Raw genomic sequence first — 25,513 nt, 5'->3', positions numbered from 1 at the left:
AATTGGTTATATGAAGTTTAAGTAAGCTATATCAGATAAAACATTAAAAGTTATTTTTTTATATGGTGAACATATAAGAAAATGTAGAACTTATATACATATTAATTTGTGTACTTTTGATAAAGTCTTACATCTCATTCCTCGTCTCACAGCCTAAGTTTCAGTTTATAGGGACATTTGTCGACTCAACACAAAGTTGTCGGTTCATTGGCTAGGGTTGGTCAACAATGGAGATGGTGAAAATATTAAATGGTTCATGACCCTTCTTTGGTCTTATTCATAATAGTTTGATGACTATCATTTGATCTCTTGTTGTAGTAATTTTAAAGAAGATGTTTCATTACTTTTCCTTTTCAAAACTAAAGGAAAAATAGTTTGTCTTCCAAAATTTTGTACAACCGGGCCATTATTTTTACCATATCCATAATCTCCCAAACAAAGGATTTTCTTGTTCTTTTGCTTATTAAAACTATGTCCACAATACTGATAATTCAAACTAGATTGTATTTTCCTCACTTGATTTGATTAGATTAAAACTATGTCCACAATACTGATAATTCAAACTAATCGTGGTCCGGAGAATTTGGAGCCTAAAACAAATTTAAATTTAGGGCATCTAAAATATTAATAAAATAAAATAAATAAAATAAATTTTAATAATATAAAATGATATATAAATGATTAATATATTATAATACGGAAAATAAGAGATAAAAAAAAGTTATATATATATATTAATATATATTTAATATTAAAGAGAAAAAAATTAATATTAATAATATAATACTATTAAATATTAAAAAAATGAGGTCCTATAAAGGTAGGGCCCCGGTGGAGCCTATACAACTGCATAGCACTAGGGCCGCCCTCTTTCTATCCCATTGTGAGTTTCTTCATAGGAATATAAAGAGTCTACCATTTCAATGTGCTTACATGAAATAAAATTTGAAAAAAAGGTGTTTACAATAAGGAAAATGCAATAAAACAAAGAGGAGTGGTATAGAAGGACATTGTGTGGACGGAAACTCGCTCATGAGAATGTGGAGGCGAATACCCATGTGTGAGAAGAATTGGAGCCTATGCAAAAATTGGGGAATATCATTCGAAGAAGTCATTCAAGTTGTTTTGTTTAAGGCGAGTTAAAGGCTAATAATTGTGTTGTGTTGTTTCATTTTAATCATGTAATTATGTTTGGATGATTGATTGTTTACTTGTATTTTTCCTTTAATCAAGTCTAGGATTTGTCTAACTTGATACAAAAACTCATGTCGTTTTTTTGCTTTTGTAATTTTTTTTAAATAAATTGACGATAAGTTGTTTTTCCAAAATAAATAAAATAATATGCACAATTAAAGCAACATGACAACATAGATAAAACAATATGACAATCTAATTAAGTTAATATGACAATACGGTTCATACAATATGACAACACAATTCATACAACATGACAACATAGTTAATGCAACATGACATTGAAGATTATTCAACATCAGAATGAGAACGATTTAACTAATGTAGAATGATTCATTTGAGGTTTATGAATAACAATTAAGCTTTAGAATGATTAATGAAGAACATACAAAGGAAGAATACAGTTTGAGAAACTTGAAAATGCAGTTTGAGAACTAATACAGTGCTAAATTAAGTTAATTAAAAAAAGAGAAAATTTAATTAAAAGAGAAATAAATATTTAAGTTGAAATAAGAATAATATTTTAATTGATTAAAATGAATTTTAACAATAAAATTAAGTTTAATCAATACGACATAGTTTTGATAATGAATTCATAAGTGAATAAAATTAATTGTGCAAATGTTTAATGCGCATGTACAACTAAAGAAGCGCGAACAAACGTCTCACTTCAACAGCAGAGAAGAGGAAGCGTGAACAAACGTCTCACTTCAACAGTAGAGCTGAGGAAGCGCGAACATACGTCTCACTTCAAAAGTAGAGCTGAGGAAACAAGAGCAGACGTCTCACTTCAACAGTAGGGCTGAAAAAGCGCGAGCAGACGTCTCACTTCAACAACAGAGCTGAGGAAGCGCGAGCAGACATCTCACTTCAACAACAGAGCTGAGGAAGCACGAGCAGATGTCTCACTTCAACAACAGAGCTGAGGAAGCGCGAGAAGACGCCTTGCTTCAGCATTAGTCTGAAGAAGCGTTGACAACAGTCTTACTTTAGTAGTCGTCTGAAGAAGCACTCACTTGTCTGCATAGCTCATCAGCGTAGCGAACAATAGTGTTCATTATCAGGAGACTTCCTAGTCAGCTTAATCACAACTGCCACCTAGTGTTCAACCATTAGAAAGTCGAAACGTATCTATGTATCAGTTTCGACCGTTGCCACATCTCAATATCAAAGGACATCAAAGTACAACGTCAAATCCCTTAATTTGTGAACGGTGGATCCCTAGATTTCCGGTACGGAGAATCCTCCCGGTCAATTCACAATCCAAGAATCAGAGTCGACCGTTGCTAAGTTTCAATATAAAAGATCTCCAAAATACAACAACATGTTGAGAAAAAATCTAATCTAAACACACGATAAAAGAATATATAAATATAAAGGGGGTAAAGAATAATAAAGAAAACAAGATATAACGAGGTTCGGCCAACAATGTCTACATCCTTGGGGAGTCGTCCATTATATTGATTTTCCATGGAATAATGGTTCAAGTAACCCTAGGTTACAATGTCTCTATTTATAAGGAGTACATCAAAAGTCAAAAGACTAAACTATTACTCCTAAGCTCAATAAAGGCTTAAAACCCAATTACAATATATAAACTCTAATAAAATATGAGCCCAAAACCCAACAATCTCTACCTTGGGCGAATACCGCGTTTATTGAGATGTGATGAATAAATTACAAATTCAACAATCTCCACCTTGACGAATTTCACGTCCCTTAGGAAATACACGAGCCATACCCATCAATCTCCACATTAACAAAAGTCAAGCCATCAAGAAATAAGTAGGTTCAACACTTAAATCTTCACATTTGCTCGAGTCATTCATGAGATAATTTTCCGTACCTCCACTTCCACTCAAGAGCCTTTAGAAGAATAACAATCTCCACCATCACGTATATCGCACCATCAAAATGTTATGAGTCACACATCAAACTTCACTACTCGAGCCATTAACAAGATAAATCATTATACCTCCACTTCCGCTCAAAAGCCCTTAGAAGATAAAATCATAGAGTTTATAACACCAAATAAATTTGGTTAACCACGTTATTTCAACGAAAGAGACATTCAACAACTCTTCCCAATCTTTGTTCATACCCGTTGACATATGCGGAACTAGAATTAATAATTCTTTATTATGTCAAACATAATCTTTACCTTTGTTTTCCACAAACCGATTGTCTTATTTTTCAAGTCCAACAATTGACTGAAAACAAAATACCGATTAGACCCAAGACAAAATTTCATCGTCTACTTTTTAAAATTCAGATATATATCGAAAACTAAGGACACCCCAAAAAACGAACTTCCATCGTCTGTTTCCTCAAAATAAGATATCAATCAAAATCGAGAACACCGAAGACGAACATTTATCATCTACTTCATAATAAATAAATTAGGCTATCACGACATCTATTTTCTCTAGCTCAAGATCTAACAAAGTATTTGTTACTCATCTTGTCTTGAACGTTGCATACTCAACTAACTTAAACCTCATACTTTTTCTTGAACAAATTTATTTACAATCTACTAGTTTCTTGAATCCAAAAACTTCTAGCAATCCATGAATATTATTTCAATATTCACTATCTTTCTTCAATTGTCTTCACCAATGTTTCAAATGAAAATCTATAGTTTCTCTGATAAAAATCGAATATTTTTCCATTTGAATTGATCGAACATCTCATCTAGCCCACTTTTCATGACTAGGAATCCCATTCAAGGTCTCAATCATCTCATTCATCTAAACTATGATCCACAATGTATAGACTATTAAGATAGAACAAAAGAAGTAACAAAATCATCACCTTCGAATTAACCGAGTCTCTCATCTAGCTCTTTTTTCATGACTAGAAATCCCACTCAAAATTTTATTTATATTCTAGCATTAGAAGATAATGTAATGATTTCTTCTTGGTTCGTTTGAAAGTTGCTCTCAAGATGTTTCCACCTCAACTTATAAGTGTCTTTCACTAGTCTTCCTCTTCCTGGTCTTTCATTAATAACGTGTGTTAACTGGAATTGTGTCAATCCTTAATCACCCACCAACTCAATGCAATCTTGCAATTTGGCCTTAAGGATTACCCTGTCAACATGTCTACAATGTTATCATCGGTAAACATCATTTTGATAACAATTTTCATACTCGATCATGTTTTTGTCAAGTGTAAAGCACATAATCTCACCACCGTCTTCATCTTGATTAGTTCTTCCAATAAGATAAAAGGTCGTAACCAAAAAGATACAAACTTTTTGGTCGCAAACAAGTCAAATAAAACAAAAACTAAGTAGACACTTTAAGCCCCAGAAAAATAAACTTCGAGACGTCCAAACCTTGATCCGGCCATTGAAAATATAGAGGAATGAGTTACCAATCCTCTCGAAAAAATCTCAGTGCAATCGGACTCCATTTGAATCTCTAATCGTCAGTTTCATGAACCCTACGCGGTTGTAGGCGAAAATCTGCTGCTAGATTTTCTCTCTACCTCTCTTTTAATTTTTGACTTCTTCAATAATTGTTTTCCAAAGAAAAATCTCTCCAAACTCATTTCAACCGAGAATTTTTCAGGTCAAAGCCCTTAGAAATTATCATTCTTGGTAGAACCCTTGAGACATCAACACCCACTTGACAAGTTCACACAAGCACTTACCGGGATTGTCAATCAAAACCTACTCATAAGGTTTGATGCAAATTCAAATCCGGCCCTTATACACACATATCAAAACCACACTCTTTCAAACAAAACTTAAAGCCACATTCTTTAATTAGAAAACCCCTTACATGTTGCATCAAATGTCTTTCACAACCTACAACATCGAATAAGCACTCCACCTTCTTTTTCAACTCTAATTTTCAATCTCCATATTGAAGAATATCAAATCTCTTATAAGATAAATCACAAATCTTTATCTTTGAGAAATTTAAGTCAAACAAGCTTCAATACAAATTCAAGATCAAAGCATACAAAGTTTTTAGAGTTTGATTAAAATCGAACAAGGTTTTACTTGTGAAAATTGGAATTAAATAGGTCTTAAACATATTTTATGAAATCAAACGAGACTTAAATAAAAAGTCTTAGTTGACCAAATCTTAGTTGTTGACCGCTTCAAAAATTCTTGGCTCCTCTCTATATATTATATTATATCATAATATAATATCTATTTATATGGAATATATAGAGAGATATATATGGAATATCTATGGAGATATACATTTTTTTCTTTTTATATTTTAATAAACCATATGTCCCAAATTAAAATAAGTCAAAAGAATATACCTCATCTTCTTCATTCTGGTGTCGCTGCTTACAAGACGACTTTTCATCACCTGCACCCATTGACACCTTCGAGAAGAACAAAACACCCATTGTCTTCTTCTCAAGACATCGTCACCCCAAAACTAAGAAATATTTTAACGACTATTGACATCTCCTTGGAGACTGCAGATTTCGACTCAAATCTTCACAACGGCTAAATCTTTTCCAACCAATGTTGTTTCTCTTATAGCCATCTTTAACAAAAGCACACAAATATCCAACAACTTCTTCAATGGTGGTTAGGGTTTCTATATATCTTTACAAATAGATTAAGATAAATATTCTCAAAACATGCTCTTATACCACTTGTTGAAAAAAGATTTAATCTAAACATACGATAAAAGAATATATAAAGATAAAGTGATAAAAATAATAAAGAACACAAGATATAACGAGGTTCGGCCAACAATGCCTACATCCTCAGAGAGTCGTCCATTCTATTGATTTTCTATGAAATAATAGTCCAAGTAACCCTAGGTTACAATGTTTCTATTTATAAGAAGTACATCAAAAGTTAAAAGACTAATTAAACTACTACTCTTAAGCCCAATAAAGGCTTAAAGCTCAATTACAATATATAAACTTTAATAAAATATGAGCCCAAAACCCAACACAGTCAATCAACTTTTTGCTAACATAATAGTTTGAAAAACCTTCACGATCTTGATTCTCTTGCTTACTCTCTCTTTAAGTGGTTAAAAATAAATTCTGTAAGTAGAGAAATAACTTAATATATTACATGTGATTATTATCATTATTGTAAGTTGAACAGAAAGTTGTATGTTCAACAGAGTGATAGCCAGGAGTTCAGAATAGGCAGGTGTTAAGTCATGAGTTCTGACTGGGTTTGTATAGACACTGTAAAAATCAAATCTAACAAGCATTTTCGCACTTGAAATCGTTCAAAAGCTTGCAACGATTCATCGAAAAATAGAAAAAGATTTTAATAAGTGATAATTAATACAACAATATTCAAACCCCCTTTTATTGTTGTAGTCCATCCTAACATACAGTTTATACAATAATTTTTAAAAAGTAATGCAATTTGAGAACTAATGGAGTTTATACAATAATGCTTAAGAACGGTTCAACTTTAGAATAATTCATGAAGAACATAGATTTAAGAACGAAGTTTTATTTTTTACCTTTCAACATCGATTTCAGACATCTTCCTCTTCTTCACTTGGGTGTTCTTCGGTTCGCTATTCTTCGATGCATCATAGGGAATCATTGAGAGAGGAGACATTTAAAAGATAGGAGACAAGACGGAGCTTTCTAGGAGAAGTCATTGGAGAGACGGGAGATAGAGAGACGCTGTCAGAATGGTGGGAAGATGTGAAATAGAGGGACAATGCTAGAGTTTAGTGAATGAAGGAAAAGGGGAAGGTGAAGAGTAGAGTTCTTTTTTAAAAAAATAATTTAATTCCACATTGACACTATACTGGCGACCACAAAGACATTCAAAAAGTCTCATCCCAGCGAATAGAAGATGCTCATATCTTTCAATAGTCAATAAAAAAGAATAACATAGTATGTCGCGGGTATCAAGCCTATATTTTATTAAAACTCTTACAAAAAAAAAAATCGAGAAGGTCCTTCTTCGGCAGAACAAAGATGTCCTTCTATGGACATCAATTTAATTAGAATATATATTATTTGTATGACACTATGATAGTAGACATTGGATTAATGAAAGGTAAAATTTTAACAAGAAGAGTCTGAATATTATTAATATTATATTTATTTATTTTAAGGTTTGAAAGTTGGAAATACAATCAATATATACTTGCTTGGTAGATTAGAGAATTCTATGCGTTCAAGATAATGCTAATTCAAATAACGTTGTAATGAATTATTTGAAATATTGACAAGAGATTGAGAAATCAGTTGTATTGAAAAACAAATATCTTCATATTCATTGCACTTAACCTATTTTAAATTTAATTGTTAAAAAGGTTTAAAAGAGCATGGTAAATCTATTGTGAAGATTTGTACGTTGGTGCATTATGTAAAATCCACAACTCCTAGGTTATCTTATTTTAAAAAGTGGTTGAAAAGTTGAAAATGTCTACAATAACATAAACAAATGATTAAAATAAAATGAAATAAAGGATAGCCATTAATATGTATGTAAATCAATTTCCATGATATTAAAATGTTTATTCTTTTCCTCAAAAGTTCTAAAGTTCATTCATCAATATATTATTGTTTGAAACCATACATAAATTGAAGAAGTTCATACCATAGAAAGATAAATGATATTCTAATTTAGCAACTTAAAGATAATTAAAGATAAGAGGCAACCCATGAGCTGGCCTAATGGAGAGCATATGAGCAGGGGAATGGAGATAAGTAGATGAAATGGAGATAGAGAAACGAGAGAGAATTTGTGATAAGACTATCTTATATTCCATCATTGCTAGGTTCTTTCCAACACACATTCTTGCTCCAAACCCGAAGGGCAAGAACCCCATTTTGTGGCTACACCCTCCATACAAAGGATCATCTTTGAATCTCTCTGGCTTGAATTCCCTTACATCGTCTCCCCATAGAGACTTGTCATGATGCATGGACAAAACATCTATCCATATATTTGTTCCCCTTGGAATAACATTACCATCGATGGAAATGTCTTCCTTTAATTGTCTTTGTGTATTTGGTACAGGTGGATATAATCTCATAACTTCACTTTCCACCCATTGCATCTGTACAAAGAATTAGATTCTTTTTAACTAGAAATAATATATAATGTATTAAAACACATTTATTCATCCAAAGAGAATCACTATCCAAGAGGAAATCACTATCTATCCAACTATAATATTATTTTTATTAAAACAATTATTACTAATCAAATAATTATTATTATTACATACCAAATTTAGGGAAACTAATTAACATGTTAAAGTGAAGGACTAATTTAAACATATTATCAAAAGAAAATACAAATAACAACTAGTTTCATACTTTTAAATAGATTAAATAATGATATAAAATGATAAATTTTTAATCTTAAGTTGTATTAAATTTTCACCATCTAAAAATAAATTCCAAAATAATATCTTACAAAATAAAAGCAAGGAAAGATGCACACAAAAATTCTTAATTAGATGTTATATAGTTGATCTCAAATTGGTTAAAAGGCAATTATGATTTAAAACTCTAGCAAATAAAAAAGATGACTCAAATAGAATTGAAATAAAGAAGATAACATATAATATTGAAAAGAATATTTAGGAGTAATATTGCAATTGATTTATTACCTTGGTTAGGCTAGAAAGCATATTTGCATCAATGATATCCTTATCTCCGATAACTTGTTTGACTTCCTCCCTCAATTGATCTTGCCAAGTGGGATACATGGCAAGAATGAGCAAGGTCCAACTAATAGAAAGTGAAGTGGTCTCATGCCCCCCGAAAAAGAAGGTCTTACATTCATCCAACAACTCTTTTTCGCTAAACATTTCGGGCTCTCCCTTTTTTGGTAACATGTAACCGAGGAGATCTTTGTGGACTCCCACATTCCCGTTTCCAACATCCCATTCCTTGCGTGCTTTAATAACCGATAAGATTAGACCGTCGATGTCTTTCCCGAGCCTTTTAGCCCGAAGAACCTTGTTAGGTTGTACCAAACTCGAGAAAGGGACGCCCACATAGCGATTTCCATTAAACAACACATTTTGCACACTCCTTAATTTCTCAAAAATTTCTTTCCCATTTTTATGGTCTAGGCCAAAGGTTATTGTAGTGATCATTTCCCCAGCCGTTGCGGAAAGCTCAGCCTCCACATCTATCTCTGGCTTTCCAGCAGCAATAAGTGCACCCCACCGGTCAACCATATTTCTTGTTGACTCCAACATTAAGCTTGCCATAGCCTTCATTGGTCAATTTTTAATTATTTGATCAAATTTAAGAATAACTAATTATGAGATTAACTACAATTATTGAATTAAGTTTTTGGATTATGATTAAAATTATAAATAAACTCAATAATTAACATAGATGAATATTGTAAGTTTTAAATATTATTTGATTGATTTAATTCCCAGTGAGATTAAGATTAATCATGATTTGTTTGTTATTAAGTTTTGGATTAGAATTAGAAATTCATAATCCTAATTTGAAACTTTATAACAAATATAATCCTAATCTTTATTTCACATTTAAAACTTTTAATATTTATCTAAAATAATTATTTAATTTATCTATAACTTTAAAAACAAATATATATATATACAATTTAATTAAATAATTATATATAAAATATCTCAAAATATACATTTAAAAGATTGTTTTTGCTCATATGAATTATTTGGGTTCTGTTTGAATAGAAGTTATTTAAATAATTTGAATTATTTGAAAATAATGACTAATAGTGATTTTAAGAAAGTATAAAAACTTATTTAAAGTTGAAATACATAAAGAATATAATATATATTGATTAAATGAAAAACAATAATTTAAAATATAAAATATTTTAGTTAATAAATTAAGTTAGGTTAAAAAAAAATCAAAATTTAAATAATATTTTTTTTTAACTTTTATTATTCAACTTAGAATTTTACCAAAAATTACCCTCACATCTCCTACCAATTATCTCTTATTTAAATATTTTGATAATTTTATTATTAAAAAAAGATAAAAGGTATTTAGATAATATTTATCTTAAAGCCAATTTTTTCTTAAATTCTATCGAACTAATTCTTTTTTAAAAAAAATCAGATTTTATCATAAATAATAATAATAATAAAACATGGAGGTCCAAACTGACCTGTAGATTTGGCGGAGAAAATGCAAGTGAGAGACTACGCCTATGAGTAAGCCAATCTTGTCCTTCCAACATGACAAGACCATTGCCGAACAGAGGCAGTCTATCTTTCCTGAAAACTGATGGCTTTCCCCACTCTTTTCCCTTCACTATGGACGACATCTTTCTAAGGAATTCTGGATCTGCTGTATAAAGAAATGGCTCTGTTCCTAACCAGTAGATAAATACCTTCCCTGTACATCATCAATCCCATACAAATTTACATGCATGTCTTCATTTTTTGTATAAAATTCCAATGTACACATCAAAACACAATCTAGAATACGTACCATAAACGGATTGCCAGCGGGAAAAGAATGGAAAGACAAAGGAGTATATCATGAGAAATGATAGAAGAAGATGAAGCCGGATCTCTCTGATGAATCTTTCTCATCTCAGTGTAATTTCCGAGAGGAAAAATGGGTTTTGGACCGTCGAACCCATTATTCCTCAGCTTCTTGTATGTCTGAATAGGTAAAACCCACAAAGAATTCACTGCTTTCCAAAGAAACACCAGAAAGATGGCAACGAAAGCTAACACAAAGTTGAACATCTCTCTCCTCTTAAGTCTTAATGTGTTGAAACTGTTGATGTTAATTAATGAATTGGGGTATTTTTTTATAGATCCTTACTCACCCATTTGTTTGATCAAAATAAATAAAGTTTAATATTATATAAAAAAAAAGGTAGTGCAGTAAATGAAGTTGATAAAAAAATAGTTTTAAAAAAGAATAAATTACAGAGAATCATTATCTGGAAAGCATGCACATTACCACGTGTTACTCTCTAGGATGAATAACATTAAAAGATTTAAGGTCTTATTATTATTTATATTGAATATTATCATAGAAATTAATCAATATTATATTTATGATAAAGTAAAAATATTTTATTTATATATATATGAATGTGACTTTATCTAATTAACAAATTATTAACAATAGTAATAATTATATTAAAATTTATTTATATATATTCCACAAAAATATATATATATATATATATATATATATATATATTTTAAAAAACATATATATCTACATTTAAAAAACATATATATCATAGATTTGTGCGCATTCTTTATTTTTCATCATTTTCTCACATAGATAAGTCATTATAATAATAATTCATAGATTTAATAAATAAAATTAAATGTTATTGAACATACAAAGAGTAAATAAAAATTATTTATTTTAAATTTTTAAGTTTAACATTAAAATAAATAAAAAATATATTATATATTATAATGTTCGAAAATGCTCGACAAGTAACAAGTATTATATAAATTCGAGTTCGGCTCGAATATTAAATCAGTTGGCTCGAACTTGGTCAAAATCAAGCATATGACAAGTTTTGACTGAGCGACTCACGAGTGTTTGGCATATTTGCAGCCTAATATACATAATATATATATAGTGTATTAACAATTTATGAAAAAAAAATTGCAAATACAAATGTGATTAATTCTAAACTAATATTTTCTCTCTCCACTTTAATCTAATTTTAAGACTATATTTATGTTTATATATTATAATACTAATTTTTTAACTAATTTAATTTTGAGTCTCTTAATATGTTTGATTCTTAAAAAATATTTTATGATAAATATCATTCATATTAACCCTAATAAATTATATTAACCATCATAAATTGATTTTTTTTAAATTAATAAATTTTTAGATATAAACTATATATATTATTGAAACCGTACCGAAATTAATGTATACCAAAAATTAAGGTAAAACGAAAATGTACAATAAATGTATTTATTTTTCTATACGGTAAACTATATGATATGAATAAAAACATAAGATATTTCGTACCGACACACCTTTATCTATATTGCATCAATTACACACTAAATTAATATTAAAATTATTAAACAATTAAATAAAAATAATATTTAAAAATAAATAAATTTTTAGAAATATATTTGACGTTATTTTCAGGCCGGCCGAACCCAATACAATGACCAAGCCCAACCCAATTGCAATCTGAGCTCAATACAAGTTTGGACGAAAGAAAAAATGAAGTTGAAGGACTATCATGTAAGGAAGTGGAAACTTTGAGGACCTGCTAAATATATATATATAGAAAAACACATAGGGTTGTTGAACAAACGCATCAAAGTTATATATAAATTACATTTTAAATAATTATATATATTATATAAATAATTTTAAAAAATATGTGGTCATAAAAAAATATTCTTTGTAAGGATCAATTTTTTTTATAATAATAAATCATTGAACAAATCTTAAAAAATTATTTATATTAATAAATAATTAAACAAAAAAATTCATATAATATCTTAATATTTTTTTCATAATAATAAATTATTATAATAGATAATTGGACAAATATTAAAAAAATAAAAAATATGTGCTAGTAAAATATTTATTCTTTTGTCTTAATTTTTTTTACAATAATAAATAAGTCTTAAATACATTTCTCAATTAATTTTAAATTAACCTATTTAGATAAATATAATTTTTACTTTTTCTTTTAATTTAGATATTTTTATTAATTTATTTTATAATTATTTTAGTTTTTCTTTTATTAATTTTTAACGAACATTTTATTTATTTATTTATTTTTAATTATCATATATATATATATATATATATATATATAATAATTATTTTTTATTAAATAATAAAATTATTTGTTATTTCGAGGGTTTCAATCAACTTTTTTTATAATAATAATAAATTTCAAATATATTTATAAATCACTTTAAAACATAAGATAATTAATTAAATATATTTTAAAATTTAATAAAAATAATTTTTTTATTTATACGTTGACCTAACGTGGACAAACTTTATCGTCTTCTATAATGCATTTTTAATCATTCAGTTACACATTTTAACATGATTTTAAGCTCTAATATACTCTCCGTGGACGAATTATTGGGTTTCATCACTTATGTTTGCATTACTCAAACTGACATTCCTTTTGTGGATGAACCATTCGATTACACCTTTCGACATTTTGATCTTAGGCCTTGACTTATCCTCTGTGAACGAATCATTGATTTTATTACCAATCTTTTCATTACTCAAGACGACATTCCCTTAGTGGACGAACAATCCGATTACACCTCACATGATTTTAGGCCATGACTCATTTTCCGTGGACGAACTCTTAAGTTTTCTTACAAAAGTTTGCGCTACTCAAGCCGACATTCCCTATGTGGACGAATCCTTATGTTTTCTCACTAACGTTTGTTTACTCAAACCGACATTCTCGCTTTCACTTCATCTAGCACTATTCACATGAATTCTTTCATCATATAACCGACATTCTCGCTTTCACTTCATGCAACACTATTTGCATGAGTACTTCCATCATATAGTAATATATGTTATTTTTCAAGCCAAACACACACCTACATATAATATTTATTTTTAAAGGTATTTTAATTCTCGTCTTAAGTATAATATGTTAACATTTTCCGTTATATATTTAAGACTAATGAAATAATTGTATAATTATATATATATCTATATATATATATATATTTTGTAAGTTAAATTTTAAAAAAATATATATATTATATAAATAATTTAAAAAAATATGTTCTAAATTTTTTTAGTGATGAAATAATAAAACTTTATGATTTGTCAGTGTCTTGTTTTTTATAATAATAATTTATTATAATAGATGATTAAATAAATATTAAAAAGTATTTAAAATTAATATAATAATTAAATAAAAAAAATTCATACAAACTATCTTAATATTTTTTTATCATAATAAATTATTATAATAGATAACTAGAAAATATTTAAAATTAAATAAATATATATAATTAAATAAAAAAATATTTGCTAATAAAATATTTATTATCCGGTCTTAATTAATTTATTTATAATAATAAATAATTTCTCAATTAATTTAACATTAACCTATTTAGTTAAATATATTTTTAAACTTTTTTAATTTAAATATTTTTATTAATTGTTTTACAATTATTTTTATTTATTTTTACGGTTTAGGGTTTAAGGTTGAGAGTGTTACTTTATTTTTAAATAATATACATTTAATATATAATTATTATTTTTTATTAAATAATAAAATTATTTGTTATTTTGAGTGTCTTAATTTGTTTTTTTATAATAATAATAAATAAATTTCAAATATATTTTTAAATCACTTTAAAACTTAACATAATTCATTAAATATATATTTTAAAATTTAATAAAAAATAATTTTACAATTACGCATTTTGGCATGATCTTAGACATTGACTCACTTAATGTGAACAAACTTTATCGTCTTTAAGAATGCATTTTTAAACATTAAGCGTCCCACTACGCGGTACACGGAACACAAACCCAATCTCATGATCTTAAGCCCTAACTCACTCTTCGGGACGAATTATTGAGTTTTATCACCTATGTCTGTATTACTCAAACTGAAATTCCATTCGTGGACGAACCATTCAATTACACCTTTCGACATTTTTATTTTAGTCTCTAACTTACCCTCCCTCCGTAGACGAATCATTGGATTTATCACTAATGTTTGCATTACTCAAGCCGACATTCCCTCCATGGATAAACCGTCCGATTATACTTTTCAATATGAATTTAGACCCTTAATCACCCTTCGTGGACGAACTCTTAGATTTTCTCACAAATATTTGCGTTACTCAAGCCGACATTTCTTATGTGGACGAACCCTTAGATTTTCTCATTGATGTGTGTTTACTCAAACTGACATTCTCGCTTTCACTCCATATAGTACTATTCGCGCGATTACTCCCTCATATAATAAATGTTATCTTTTTAGCCAAACTCACACCCCCATATAATAATTACTTTTAAAGGAATTTGAACCCTGCTATTAAGTATTTAATATGAACATTTTAATCTTTAGACCACTTAATACTATAAATAATTTATAATTTTGTGCATATATATATTTTGTAAGTTAGATTTTAAATAATTATATAAATAATTTTAAAAAATATATGAAAATAACAAAATTGTTTTTTCAATATATATATATATATATAGTTTCTTGTTTTTTATAATAATAAATTATTATAATAAATGATTGAACAAATATTAAAAAATATTTAAAATTAAAATAATAACTAAATAAAAAACATCCATACAATTTTTTAATTTTTTTTATAATAACAAATTATTATAATTGATAATTGAAAAATATTAAAAAAAAAATTAAATTAATTAATATATATATATATATATATATATATATATATATATATATATATATATATAAAAATATTTTTTTATTCTAATAAATAAATTATTCTTTGGTCTTAATTTCTTTTTATAATAATAGATAAGTTTTAAATACATCTCTTAATTAATTTAAATTTTAATTAAATATATTTTTAAACTTTTTAAATTTAAATATTTTTATTAATTTGTTTTTTAATTTATTTTTAGCTAGCATTTTCTTATTTTTAATATATATATATATATATATATATATATATATATATATATATATATATATATATATATATATATATATATAACTATTATTTATTAATCAATAACATTAATTTTATTTTGAGTTTCTCAATTTATTTTTTTATAATAATAAATAAATATTAAATACATTTCAAAATTACTTTTAAAACTTAACATAATTAATTAAATATATTTAAAATTTAATTAAAAGTATGTTTTATTTACCCTTTGGCATGATCTTAGACATTGACTCATCTATGTGGACAAACCTTATCATATTTAAGAATGTATTCTTAAACATTCAGTTACATCTTTCAACATGATCTTAGGCTCTAACTCATACTCCGTGGACGAATTATTAGGTTTCATCACCTATGTTTACATTATTGAAACTGACAATCCCTCTATAGACGAACCATTCGATTACATCTTTAACACATGATCTTAAGCCCTAACTCACTCTTAGTGGACAAATCATTGGGTTTCATCACCTATGTTTGTATAACTCAAACTAACATTCCTTCTGTGGATAAATCGTCTAATTACACCTTTCGAGATTTTGATTTTAGGCCCTGACTTACCCTCTGTGGACGAATCATTGGATTCGTCACCAATATTTAAATTATTCAAGCCGACATTCTCTCTGTGGATGAACCATCCGATTACACTTTCTGACATAATTTTAGGCCCTAACTCACTTTCACTAGACGAACCCTTAAGTTTTATTACAAATGTCAACGTTACTCAAGCCAACATTACTTGTGTGGATGAAGCCTTATGTTTTCTCACAAATGTGTGTTTACTCAAGTCGACATTCTTATTTTATCTTCATTTAACACTAAAGGGATTCGAACCTGGTCTTATGTATGAAATGTGAACATTTTAACTCTAAACTACTTAAAACTATTGAAATAATTTCATAATTTGTGTGTATATATGTATATATTGTAACTTAGATTTTAAATCATTATATATTATATAAATAATTTTAAAATATGAGATAATAAAATATTGTTCTTTCAAATATATAGTGTGTTTTTTTATAATAATAATAAATTGTTATAATAAATATTAAAAAGTATTTAAAATTAATATAATAATTAAATAAAAAAAATTCATACAAACTATCTTAATATTTTTTATCATAATAAATTACTATAATAGATAACTAGAAAATATTTAAAATTAAATAAATATATATAATTAAATAAAAAAATATTTGCTAATAAAATATTTATTATCCGGTCTTAATTAATTTATTTATAATAATAAATAATTTCTCAATTAATTTAACATTAACCTATTTAGTTAAATATATTTTTAAACTTTTTTAATTTAAATATTTTTATTAATTGTTTTACAATTATTTTTATTTATTTTTACGGTTTAGGGTTTAAGATTGAGAGTGTTACTTTATTTTTAAATAATATACATTTAATATATAATTATTATTTTTTATTAAATAATAAAATTATTTGTTATTTTGAGTGTCTTAATTTATTTTTTTATAATAATAATAAATAAATTTCAAATATATTTTTAAATCACTTTAAAACTTAACATAATTTATTAAATATATTTTAAAATTTAATAAAAAATAATTTTACAATTACGCACTTTGACATGATCTTAGACATTGACTCACTTAATGTGAACAAACTTTATCGTCTTTAAGAATGCATTTTTAAACATTAAGTGTCCCACTACGCGGTACACGGAACACAAACCCAATCTCATGATCTTAGGCCCTAACTCACTCTTCGGGACGAATTATTGAGTTTTATCACCTATGTCTGTATTACTCAAACTGAAATTCCCTTCGTGGACGAACCATTCAATTACACCTTTCGACATTTTTATTTTAGTCTCTAACTTACCCTCCGTAGACGAATCATTGGATTTATCACTAATGTTTGCATTACTCAAGCTGACATTCCCTCCATGGATAAACCGTCCGATTATACTTTTCGATATGAATTTAGACCCTTAATCACCCTTCGTGGACGAACTCTTAGATTTTCTCACAAATATTTGCGTTACTCAAGCCGACATTTCTTATGTGGACGAACCCTTAGATTTTCTCATTGATGTGTGTTTACTCAAGATGACATTCTCGCTTTCACTCCATATAGTACTATTCGCGCGATTACTCCCTCATATAATAAATGTTATCTTTTTAGCCAAACTCACACCCCCATATAATAATTACTTTTAAAGGAATTTGAACCCTGCTATTAAGTATTTAATATGAACATTTTAATCTTTAGACCACTTAATACTATAAATAATTTATAATTTTGTGCATATATATATTTTGTAAGTTAGATTTTAAATAATTATATAAATAATTTTAAAAAATATATGAAAATAACAAAATTGTTTTTTCAATATATATATATATATAGTTTCTTGTTTTTTATAATAATAAATTATTATAATAAATGATTGAACAAATATTAAAAAATATTTAAAATTAAAATAATAACTAAATAAAAAACATCCATACAATTTTTTAATTTTTTTTATAATAACAAATTATTATAATAGATAATTGAAAAATATTAAAAAAAAAATTAAATTAATTAATATATATATATATATATATATATATATATATAAAAATATTTTTTTATTCTAATAAATAAATTATTCTTTGGTCTTAATTTCTTTTTATAATAATAGATAAGTTTTAAATACATCTCTTAATTAATTTAAATTTTAATTAAATATATTTTTAAACTTTTTAAATTTAAATATTTTTATTAATTTGTTTTTTAATTTATTTTTAGCTAGCATTTTCTTATTTTTAATGTATATATATATATATATATATATATATATATATATATATAACTATTATTTATTAATCAATAACATTAATTTTTATTTTGAGTTTCTCAATTTATTTTTTTATAATAATAAATAAATATTAAATACATTTCAAAATTACTTTTAAAACTTAACATAATTAATTAAATATATTTAAAATTTAATTAAAAGTATGTTTTATTTACCCTTTGGCATGATCTTAGACATTGACTCATCTATGTGGACAAACCTTATCATATTTAAGAATGTATTCTTAAACATTCAGTTACATCTTTCAACATGATCTTAGGCTCTAACTCATACTCCGTGGACGAATTATTAGGTTTCATCACCTATGTTTACATTATTGAAACTGACAATCCCTCTATAGACGAACCGTTCGATTACATCTTTAACACATGATCTTAAGCCCTAACTCACTCTTAGTGGACAAATCATTGGGTTTCATCACATATGTTTGCATAACTCAAACTAAGATTCCTTCCGTGGATAAACCGTCTAATTACACCTTTCGAGATTTTGATTTTAGGCCCTGACTTACCCTCTGTGGACGAATCATTGGATTCGTCACCAATATTTAAATTATTCAAGCCGACATTCTCTCTGTGGATGAACCATCCGATTACACTTTCTGACATAATTTTAGGCCCTAACTCACTTTCACTAGACGAACCCTTAAGTTTTATTACAAATGTCAACGTTACTCAAGCCAACATTACTTGTGTGGATGAAGCCTTATGTTTTCTCACAAATGTGTGTTTACTCAAGTCGACATTCTTATTTTATCTTCATTTAACACTAAAGGGATTCGAACCTGGTCTTATGTATGAAATGTGAACATTTTAACTCTAAACTACTTAAAACTATTGAAATAATTTCATAATTTGTGTGTATATATGTATATATTGTAACTTAGATTTTAAATCATTATATATTATATAAATAATTTTAAAATATGAGATAATAAAATATTGTTCTTTCAAATATATAGTGTGTTTTTTTATAATAATAATAAATTGTTATAATAAATATTAAAAAGTATTTAAAATTAATATAATAATTAAATAAAAAAAATTCATACAAACTATCTTAATATTTTTTTATCATAATAAATTACTATAATAGATAACTAGAAAATATTTAAAATTAAATAAATATATATAATTAAATAAAAAAATATTTGCTAAAAAAATATTTATTATCCGGTCTTAATTAATTTATTTATAATAATAAATAATTTCTCAATTAATTTAACATTAACCTATTTAGTTAAATATATTTTTAAACTTTTTTAATTTAAATATTTTTATTAATTGTTTTACAATTATTTTTATTTATTTTTACGGTTTAGGGTTTAAGATTGAGAGTGTTACTTTATTTTTAAATAATATACATTTAATATATAATTATTATTTTTTATTAAATAATAAAATTATTTGTTATTTTGAGTGTCTTAATTTATTTTTTTATAATAATAATAAATAAATTTGAAATATATTTTTAAATCACTTTAAAACTTAACATAATTTATTAAATATATTTTAAAATTTAATAAAAAATAATTTTACAATTACGCATTTTGACATGATCTTAGACATTGACTCACTTAATGTGAACAAACTTTATCGTCTTTAAGAATGCATTTTTAAACATTAAGTGTCCCACTACGCGGTACACGGAACACAAACCCAATCTCATGATCTTAGGCCCTAACTCACTCTTCGGGACGAATTATTGAGTTTTATCACCTATGTCTGTATTACTCAAACTGAAATTCCCTTCGTGGACGAACCATTCAATTACACCTTTCGACATTTTTATTTTAGTCTCTAACTTACCCTCCGTAGACGAATCATTGGATTTATCACTAATGTTTGCATTACTCAAGCCGACATTCCCTCCATGGATAAACCGTCCGATTATACTTTTCGATATGAATTTAGACCCTTAATCACCCTTCGTGGACGAACTCTTAGATTTTCTCACAAATATTTGCGTTACTCAAGCCGACATTTCTTATGTGGACGAACCCTTAGATTTTCTCATTGATGTGTGTTTACTCAAGATGACATTCTCGCTTTCACTCCATATAGTACTATTCGCGCGATTACTCCCTCATATAATAAATGTTATCTTTTTAGCTAAACTCACCCCCCCCCCCATATAATAATTACTTTTAAAGGAATTTGAACCATGCTATTAAGTATTTAATATGAACATTTTAATCTTTAGACCACTTAATCCTATAAATAATTTATAATTTTGTGCATATATATATTTTGTAAGTTAGATTTTAAATAATTATATAAAAAATTTTTAAAAAATATATGAAAATAACAAAATTGTTTTTTCAATATATATATATAGTTTCTTGTTTTTTATAATAATAAATTATTATAATAAATGATTGAACAAATATTAAAAAGTATTTAAAATTAAAATAATAACTAAATAAAAAACATCCATACAATTTTTTAATTTTTTTTATAATAAAAAATTATTATAATAGATAATTGAAAAATATTAAAAAAAAATTAAATTAATTAATATATATATATATATATATATAAATATTTTTTTATTCTAATAAATAAATTATTCTTTGGTCTTAATTTCTTTTTATAATAATAGATAAGTTTTAAATACATCTCTTAATTAATTTAAATTTTAATTAAATATATTTTTAAATTTAAATATTTTTATTAATTTGTTTTTTAATTTATTTTTAGCTAGCATTTTTTTATTTTTAATATATATATATATAACTATTATTTATTAATCAATAACATTAATTTTTATTTTCAGTTTCTCAATTTATTTTTTTTATAATAATAAATAAATATTAAATACATTTCAAAATTACTTTTAAAACTTAACATAATTAATTAAATATATTTAAAATTTAATTAAAAGTATGTTTTATTTACCCCTTTGGCATGATCTTAGACATTGACTCACCAATGTGGACAAACCTTATCATATTTAAGAATGTATTCTTAAACATTCAGTTACATCTTTCAACATGATCTTAGGCTCTAACTCATACTCCGTGGACGAATTATTAGGTTTCATCACCTATGTTTACATTATTGAAACTGACAATCCCTCTATGGACGAACCATTCGATTACATCTTTAACACATGATCTTAATCCCTAACTCACTCTTAGTGGACAAATCATTGGGTTTCATCACCTATGTTTGTATAACTCAAACTAACATTCCTTCCGTGGATAAACCGTCTAATTACACCTTTCGAGATTTTGATTTTAGGCCCTGACTTACCCTCTGTGGACGAATCATTAAATTCGTCACCAATATTTAAATTATTCAAGCCGACATTCTCTCTGTGGATGAACCATCCGATTACACTTTCTGACATGATTTTAGGCCCTAACTCACTTTCACTAGACGAACCCTTAAGTTTTATTACAAATGTCAACGTTATTCAAGCCAACATTACTTGTGTGGATGAAGCCTTATGTTTTCTCACAAATGTGTGTTTACTCAAGTCGACATTCTTATTTTATCTTCATTTAACACTAAAGGGATTCGAACCTGGTCTTATGTATGAAATGTGAACATTTTAACTCTAAACTACTTAAAACTATTGAAATAATTTCATAATTTGTGTGTATATATATATTGTAACTTAGATTTTAAATCAATATATATTATATAAATAATTTTAAAATATGAGATAATAAAATATTGTTCTTTCAAATATATAGTGTGTTTTTTTTATAATAATAATAAATTGTTATAATAAATAATTAAAAAATATTTAAAATCAATAAAATAATTAAATAAAAAATTCATATAATGTGTTAATATTTTTTATAATAATAAATTATCCTAATAGATAATTGGACAAATTTTAAAAATAATATATATATATATATAATTAAAAAAATGTGTTAATAAAAATTATTATTCTTTAGTCTTAATCTTTTTTATAATAATAAATAAGTCACAAATACATTTTTCAATTAATTTAAAACTTAACCTATTTAGTTATATATATATATATTTAATTTAAATATTTTTATTCATTTATTTTACATTTTCTAAAATTTATTTTTTAAAACATTTTTTAATTAATACATGTATATAATTACTATTTTAAAAATATAATATGGTGAGGATCGATGTCGACTATAGTGAGGGGTCTGAATATAGTTGACAACTTAACACTTTCAATTGATTTTAATCATGTTAGAGATTAAGATCTGTTTCTATTCTTCAAAAATCTTCGCAAGCTCTTGAACGAATTCAAGTGCGGAAATGCTTGCTCGATTTGATGCGGTAGATAAATGATTGAGCGATGCAGAAAGTAAATAACACAAAGTTTTTAAGGATTTTTGGAGATAAAACTCTTACGTCACCATTCTTCTGTTTCCCGAAGGATATTCACTAGAAAGCTTTGATTTGTATAGATTCTACACAAACCCAGTCAGACACACAAGACTTAACAACTACTTGTTTCTAAACTCTAGCTAACACTCTATTGAACAGACAAACCCTGTTCAACTTACAATACTGAAATTTCACATAGAAAGAACAATAGTTGAATTACAAAATGTTCTTGGAGCGATAATAAACACAACGCTTAGTAATTTTTAATTCGTGCAAAATATTCGTGAGAGAGACAAAGATTGCAACTGTTAAAGGTCAAGAGAGTTAGTTTTTTTTCTTCTTGTTGTCAACCGATTCGTCGTTGTCCTTGGATCACCTTTTATAATGAAGTGCACCAACGGTCAAATCTTCCTTTGGACATGTGTCAGCTATCCATTGGACGCACTCCAGGAGTACGAGATCGCACATCAGAGTATATGCGTTTGATCGTGGTGTGTCAAATCGTACTGTAAAATATTCAGAAGAACGCGGTGTATGGGACAATACAGAATGTGTGTTGGAGGAATATTTGAATACGTAGCAGACAAGTAATTATAGCGTGTTAAGTTGTGTTGATAGATGACTGTTGATGAATACTGTTGATGGCCAAACTGATGAGTTGAGTAGATAATTAGATGCTTCTTCAGACGACTACTAAGGCAATGCATCTGACGCTTCACGCTTCTTCAGACAGCTGCTGAGGCAGGACGACTATTGAGGCAGAACGCTTGCTCGCGCACTTCTTCAGACAACCCGTCTGATGAAGATAAACGACGTCTGCTCATGCACTTCTTCAGACAACCCGTCTGATGAAGTCAGACTTCGTCTGCTCGCGCACTGTTTAGACAGCTCATCTGCAGAAGTTTAGACTTTGTCTGCTCGCACACTTCTTTAGACTACCTGTCTGTAGAAGTTTAGACTACGCCTGCTCGCGCACTTCCTCAGACTACCCATCTATAGAAGTTTAGACTTCGTATGCTTGCGCACTTCTTCTGACTACTCGTCTGTAGAAGTTCATACTTTGTCTGTTCGCGCACTTCTTCAGACTACCTGTCTGTAGACATACGTCTTTTGAGCTTTACATGCGCAACGACAATTTACACAACTTAGTTTTGTTCAAACCACATCATTAAAACTATGTCAACTATGTCTTATAGATTTAAACTTATTCAGTTAAGTTTATTACAACATTTTTCCTAAATTAATTATTTCTCTTTTAATTAGTTTTTCCTTTTCTTTATTTAACTTAATCTAATAATTTCCTACTTTTTGATGATGTTAAAACTAAGTTAAAAATCGAGTTAAAAAGAAAACTTAAAAATTACCTAATATATTTGTAGATATAAAATACATAAGATATGCAAAGTTTAAGATCAAGATCCCCCCTTTTTCGTTTTTGTGCTTCTTCAAATCCGTTTACTTCGTTTAGGAGAATTTATTGCCATTTCTTCTTCTTTCCTCAACCTACTCCACGGCTTCCTTGATCTCCTCCTTAATCCGACTTTCTCCTAGAGTGAGAACCTCGAAAGCTTGTTCCCCCTCGATTGTTACCTTTCCCCTTTTTAACATTATTAGGGTCAGCAAAAACAAGGGCTTTAACAACTTCAGTAGGCGCATCTTCTTCATCCTGGAAGCGACGAGTAACCGCATCAGCATCTTCAATGCGCTCAGCTTCAACAGACTTGAGGGATTTGGACATTTCGACAATCTAGAGAGTGCGGATTTATATGGTAGACTTTGTCTCTGTGTGGAGATGGAGATTGCTATTGAGAAAAGTAGACTTCATCCTATCCATTTGATCCATGAGCTTCAATACATCATATGAAGTCTTCTCAATTTCTTTGTTTGCATCAGATTGAGCCAAGGATGCCTTAGTAGATCACTCTTTCAATCACCAATCTATTAACAATAGAATGGATGCTCTGCTATATCGGCGCAAAAACGTCCAAAAAGAACTTGCGGAAATCCATCACTCCCAGAGAAGCCTCCTCGGAAAAAGAATGGGCAGAAGAGACGACATGGGAACCAACAGGAAAAAAGAGAATAGGTACAAGATGAAGACTTACTTGAATGGACCTCTCTAGTTCCTTTTATGGAGATGACGCTCGAGTCACGTTAGCCCAAGATCCACCATCCGCTCCATTAATTTCATCACGAAGATCCTTGATAAATCTCGAAATTTCTTTAGGATGAAGATATATACTAGAGTGGGACTTATTGGATTTTGATGGAGAGTGTCAATTGGACTTTGGGGAGGCAGGCTACTTCTCTTCAAACGCCTGCCTGTCTGATAAGATGGTCTGAACATCGATCTTGGGCGTCTACTTAGCTGCTCTAGAGGGTTCCCCGTTAGTAGACGGGGGGTTTGCATCTGTTCTGATGCATGGAGAGCATCTTCAGATGGTTCCCTTTAAGTAGACAGAGGTAATTGTTTAGATGCAGTTGGAGAAAGCTCCTTCTCAATAGAAGGGATTGGCTTCTGCACTTCAGACGTAAGGATCTGCTGCACAATAGAT

General features: G+C 27.5%; 1 pseudogene; it reads right to left on the bottom strand.

Annotated features, from left to right (window-relative positions):
• Nucleotides 1-7,789: 7,789 nt before the first annotated feature.
• LOC124943549 lies at nt 7,790-24,696 on the bottom strand (annotated as a pseudogene).
• Nucleotides 24,697-25,513: the final 817 nt, after the last annotated feature.

This window comes from Impatiens glandulifera, chromosome 6, assembly GCF_907164915.1.
Source record: "Impatiens glandulifera chromosome 6, dImpGla2.1, whole genome shotgun sequence".
NCBI lineage: Eukaryota > Viridiplantae > Streptophyta > Magnoliopsida > Ericales > Balsaminaceae > Impatiens > Impatiens glandulifera.
This window is presented reverse-complemented; position numbering and strand designations above follow the sequence as displayed.